Consider the following 6,029-nt stretch of genomic DNA (forward strand, 5'->3'; position numbering starts at 1 on the left):
ATCCTGATGCTGCCAATTGGCCCAGTGGTGAGAATCTTTGTCTTCTTGACATTGAGCCTCAATCCATACTGAAGGCTGCAGTCTTTGACCCTGTGCAGCAAGCGTTTCAGTCCTCCTCAGTTTCAGCAAGCAGGGTTGTGTCATCTGCATAACGCAGATTATAAGTTGAAGAATAAATGAGCCTTAGTTGACACTGCAATGACAGGGGAAATGTGAAGAAATTCCAATGGTGTGGCTGTGTGAAGATCCCAATTCATCTTATCCACATTTAATTCTTTCTTAGAATTTCAGATGAAAGTGTCTCTTGCTAACACCTTCAATACTGGAATCTTCAACAGTCTTGGCAGCTAAGAAGAAACAGCTGATTTGCAATATAGTTCAAATATTTTGGCTGGGCCTTTACAGTAACTAAAAATCTATCCAAAAGACTGCTAGCCAGAGCAAATGTTTCTGGTTAAAAGTTTAATTGGTTCTTGAGTTTGGCCAACCACTGAATCACTTCATCTCTCTGGGCTGGAGAAACGTTCTGATTTGTAGGCATTTTGGGCACATTCACTTTCCACAGCTGGGCTTCCCTAGAGATTGTCTTTTCGAACAGAAGAGACAATCTCTATTTCTCTAAAGGTCCTGGAAGCTTCATGATATACTTTAGATCTGCCTGTCATCCAATTTGATGTAGCTACCTTCTCTTCCTCTTCATCCTCCTCCTCTCCAGCAGAGTTGTAGGCCTCACAGTGGTGAGTTACCACCTCATTTTCCTCTGTACGTGGGGACTTAGGATGGAGAAGAGGGGGAACTAAGTACGGGGACGCAGGCACAGGGTCTTGAGAGGGACACACGGCTGCAGGTGGTGGGTCGGTCAGCGAATTAGTCCCATGATGACCCCAAACCTGTGGCTGCTGCTGTCACAGCCGGCTGGTCGCACTCCTCTAACCGTGGCCCAGCTGGGGAGAGGGGGAGGGAGAGACTGGCTAGGCCCCTGCCCAGGGGATGCGCCTCCTAAGGGAAATGGTGAAAAAGGGGGAGGGGGAAAGGGAAGAAAAAAAAGGTAGGGAAAAGGGAGGGAAATAAGAAAAAGTGAGTCAGAGGCGCTGCTGCATCAGCTCACAGAGAAGGCTAGGGAGGGAGGGCGAGAAATTTCTTATGAATAATCCTCAGTTTCTACAGATATCAAACTCACCAGGAATAAAATTAAATATTAAAGTGAAAAAAATATTAGCAAGGCAATGATAAGACTAGTAATTTTGACATATAAAGTTTATATAAATTAGTAAAATATTTCTTAATAGGTGCTGTCAAGTCATCTACAACTCTGCCCTATCTTGTGCCATGTTCATTCTGTCTGATAATACTTGACTCCATTGTTAGAGTTACTTTATCCATCTCATTGAAGGTCTCCCTCTCTTTCGCCAACCCTCCACTTTTCCAAGCATGATTTCCTTTTCCAATGACCGACCCTTCCTAATAAGATGCCCAATATATCTGAGACGAAGCTTCACCACTCTTGTCTATAAGGAGCACCATAGTGAGTGGAAGGAATGGGCAATTTAAAGAAGGAACAAAAAAGCATGAGGAAAATGTATACCTTCATTGGTTATTTTTTTAAAAAAACACACAACACAAAACAATTCAGTGTAAAGACATTTTTGCAACACCCATCTAGAAATCAGTCTGACAACCTATGTCAAGAGGCATTAAAATATTGATTAAATTATTCCATTTTTGAAATATCCTTTTTCAAAAATAGTCTGAAATCTGGTTAAAGCTTTGGCAGTAAGATATTAACACAAAGTATTTTTAAATAATTTTTAAAATTGGAAAAAATCTCTATTCAGCAAAAATTATTGTATCAGCATTGAGGAATGAATAGTCCCAGGCCTCATTGAGTCTACAGATTATAAGAAAAGGCAGACAAAAGAAATTATTATCTGAAGTTCTACAATAGTGGAACAATCAAATAAATCATGAGAGATTCAAAAGATGATGTGAAGAAAATCAACAGCAATTATCAAGAATATGAATAAAGGATTATATTAAACTTAAATGAAAAGCTATCAAATTTTAACTGACTATAAAATATACACCAAAAATCTAAGGAGGAACCAGGACTTCTTGAATGGCATTTCAGCAACTATTGAACCTAGCTAAGACCAGTAGAGTCTGTGGCATTTTACCCTGGGGCTTTTTCCATCTTCCCACCTACACTCAGTATACACAGTACTTCTGCGGATACTGGCACTGAAAAAATGATGACCTTTCTATAGGAAAGCTATATACCCAAAGGAACTGTAAAAAATAGTAACAATCAGTAGTAAATAAGTAAACATTACAGCTGCTTGCAGGACATCATCCAAAAATTTCAAAGAGAGTTCTGGGGGATAAAACAGAGGGGGATTAACTATCTGTATTCCTCTATTGTTCATAGGGTTTTCAAAGATCTGCTATTTAAGAAATGGATGGCCAATCCTTCTTCCTAGGTTTTCATAATTTGGGAGCTTTACTAAAACCTGTCCATCGTGGGTAACAATTTATTCATTGCAAATACATTTTCTAAAAAACACAAAGGGCACATTTATACATTATAACTTTATAACCTCATCTGATACACTGCATAGACTATGAGCGAAATGTGAATCAGAAAGTCAATTATTCATGTGCAAGTTCAAACTGAGGCCAAAAACCCCCAAAAAACAAGTCTGGAAAAAAATATGACCTTGAGTCTATTTGGCTGGAATTTCCAACTTATCTAAGAATGGATTTGAAATACTGTTAAACCAGAAAGTCCTGCATTAGAAACTGCATTCAGTGCAACTTAGTTTCTTTCTTTCTTTCTTTGACTATTAATTGAGTAAGACTTTCATTCTTTTCCAGTTAGGAGGAAAAACTGAGTTTCTGGAAAGAATAATAAATTGGTTAATTTTTCAGTGTACACTGATACTTCAAGAGAATCCTTTCACTAACTAAAATGGTTGGTATTAACATATTATTGAGAATGATGAAGAACCTGCAAATCATAGAGATCTGTGCACTTAAAATTGGAATTTTGTATTTCTGAACTCACTTGGTATTCATTAAAAACAAAAGCATAGAACAAATTTTAAAACAACCAGTATTTTACTTTTTAGGTCTGAGACTGCAATGTATTAAAAAGGGTATTGAAAAGATACTTTTACAAAACAAATAGGAGATAGCATCTCACCCTAGTAAAAATAGCAAGGTTCAACAAACCAGCAAACAACAAATTTTGGTGAGGTTGTGGAGAAATTGGAACCCTTATTCACTGTTGGTGGGAGTGTAAAATGGTGCAACCACTGTGGAAGGCGGTATGGCTCTTTCTCAAAAAGCTGCAAATAGAAATACCATTTGACCCAGCGATGGCACTGCTGGAAATATATCCTAAAGAAACCAGAAATGCCACCCAAACAGATATATGCACACCCATGTTTATTACTGCATACTTTATTATTGCAAAGAGATGGAAACAACCCAAATGTCCATCAACAAACAAATGAATAGTGAAGCTGTAGAACACCATGCAATGGAATACCATACACTAGAATACCATGCAGCACTGAAAAACACGGAACTCACCAAATACTACACAAAATTAATGACTCTAGATGACATTATGCTGAGTGAAATGTCTCAGTCACAAAAGGACAAATACTGCATAATGCTACAGTTATAATACAAGACAGATATGGGGATTGGGAGGAAACTAAGAAATGAGGGGATAAGTAATGAACACTTCATTGCAACAGATGAAGGAAAGAACTATTTAATAGAAATATATGATTAGGTATTATTTGCATGACAATAGTCCAGAACAAGCGGTGCATACCAAAGTGCACTGAGGGGGGAGGGGAGGAAGGAAATTGTGCAAAAATGAAAGAATCTTTTTAAAAAGAAAAGCAAGCTGAGGGGTTAGGGAAGAAAATGTGCAACAATGAATGAATGGAAATCGAAGTTCTCGGTAAACTTCCATTAAAATCTCAAAAAAATTTTTAAAAGATACTTTTGATTTGGTTATACTGTTTTTTTATTATCTGATTTTATTTGCTGAATTCAAAATCATTTTTAATTAGCACTGTCTGTAAGTACGTAGATAATTACAAATTAAACAAGAAAATCAGTGGCACTATTCAAAAGTTATACTTCATTACATTTTATCATATATTGCATCATATTTACCTATTATACTGGTAAATGCTCCGAAAAGAATCAATTCTGTTGCTATTCTCACCTCAGGACATGTAATAGAATGTGATCTTGTATTAAATGATCCTCTTTGTGAATTTTGCCTTATCAAACACTGTGCCACATTTTCTTAAAAGTGACTTTATATTCTGAAGAACAAATTTTAAAGGACAAGCATTTTCATTTTGTAAAAAAAGGTAAAATCTTTAAAAAAAGAATAGATTTGACACATTGAATACCAATGACTGAAGGACAGATGACATCAAGGATTATAATTCACGAAGAGTACCAAAATGGATGTCAGAAGATAATCTGAAAATTGCACTAGAGCATCAGGAAGCCAAAACAAAGGGAAAAGAAGCTGAGGTAAAAGACCTGATTTCAAAGGACAGCAGAAGATGAATACGTACTATCAAGGAAAATGTAAAAAGCTAGAATTGGAGAGAAAGGAGGAATTTGCTCTGCATTTCTCAGACTGAGAAAACGGAAAAACAAATTTGAAACTTGGGTCACAATAATTAACGAGATGACTGAAACAGCACATCAACAGAGAACTGCCTGAAGTGCAGGATGGATGTAGAAGAGGCAGTGGCCCTAAGGATATTATAACTAATGTCAGATGGATCTTGGCTGAAAGCAGAGAGTACCAGAAGAATGCCTATCTATGTTTCACTGACTATGCAAAGGCATCTGACTGTGTGGATCACAACAAACTGTGGCTGATTCTGAGAAGAATGGGAATCCCAGAACAACTGATTGTACTTAAGCAAAACCTATACTTGGGCCAATAGGCAGTCGTCAAAACAGAGCAAGAAAAACACTGCATGGTTCAAAATTGGGAAAAGTGTGCGTCAAGGATGTGTCCTATCTCCATATCTGTTCAATCTATATGCGGAACAGTTTATCTGGGAGGCTGTGCTCTATGAGGAGAAGTGTGGCATCAAGATTGGAGGTAGACTCATCAACAATTGGTGTTATGGAGATGACACAACCCTGCTTGCTGAAACTAAGGAGGACCTGAAGTGCTTGCTGTGAAAGGTCAAGGACTGCAGCCTTCAATATGGATTGAAGCTCAACATAAAGAAAGCAAAGATTCTCACCACTGAGCCTATTGGCAGCATCATGATAAAGAGATGATAAACAGATGGATGATAAAGAGATTGAGATTGTTAATGGCTTCTATTTGCTTGGTTCTACAGTCAACATCCTTGGTACCAGCAGCCAGGAAATTAAAGACGAACTGCATGGGGAAAGTCTGCTGTAAGAGACCTCTCCAAAGTACTGAAGAGCAACGATATCAGTCTGGAGACTAAGGTGCACCTGATCAAGGCCATAGTCTTTGCAATTTCTTGCTATGCATCAGAGAGCTGGATGATGACTAGGGATGATAGAGAATTGATGCCTTTGAACTTTGGTGCTGGAGAAGAGTATTGAATATATCATGGACTGCTAGGAGAACAAACAAGTTTGTCCTGGAGAGAGTGAAGCCAGGCTGCTCCTTGGAGGCAAGGATTCTGAAGCTTCATCTGACATACTTCGTCTAACATGTTGCGTGGCAGGATCAGACCTTGGAGAGGGACATCATGCTTGGAAGGGTGGAGTGACAGTGCAGAAGAGGAAGACCCTCCATGAGATGGATCGATTCAGTCTAGGGTAGTGGGAATAGGCAAGTTGGAGACAATAAGATTGGCAAGGGATAGAACAGGGTTTAGGGCTGTTGTACATAGGGTCACAAGTGACTAGAAAGCACATAACAAAAACAACAACATAGTTCAATGCTGAATGACCAAGAAAGCATCAAAAGATGGAGAGAATACAGAGTCACTGGACCA

At 38.2% G+C, this 6,029-nt stretch overlaps 1 pseudogene; it reads right to left on the minus strand.

Moving 5' to 3' along the window:
- LOC102859418 overlaps positions 1-5,744 on the minus strand; it is a 47,465-nt pseudogene extending 41,721 nt beyond the window's left edge.
- Positions 5,745-6,029: the final 285 nt, after the last annotated feature.

This window comes from Elephantulus edwardii, unplaced genomic scaffold (assembly GCF_000299155.1).
Source record: "Elephantulus edwardii isolate Elephantulus edwardi_28Jun2011 unplaced genomic scaffold, EleEdw1.0 scaffold00407, whole genome shotgun sequence".
NCBI classification, from domain to species: Eukaryota; Metazoa; Chordata; class Mammalia; order Macroscelidea; family Macroscelididae; genus Elephantulus; species Elephantulus edwardii.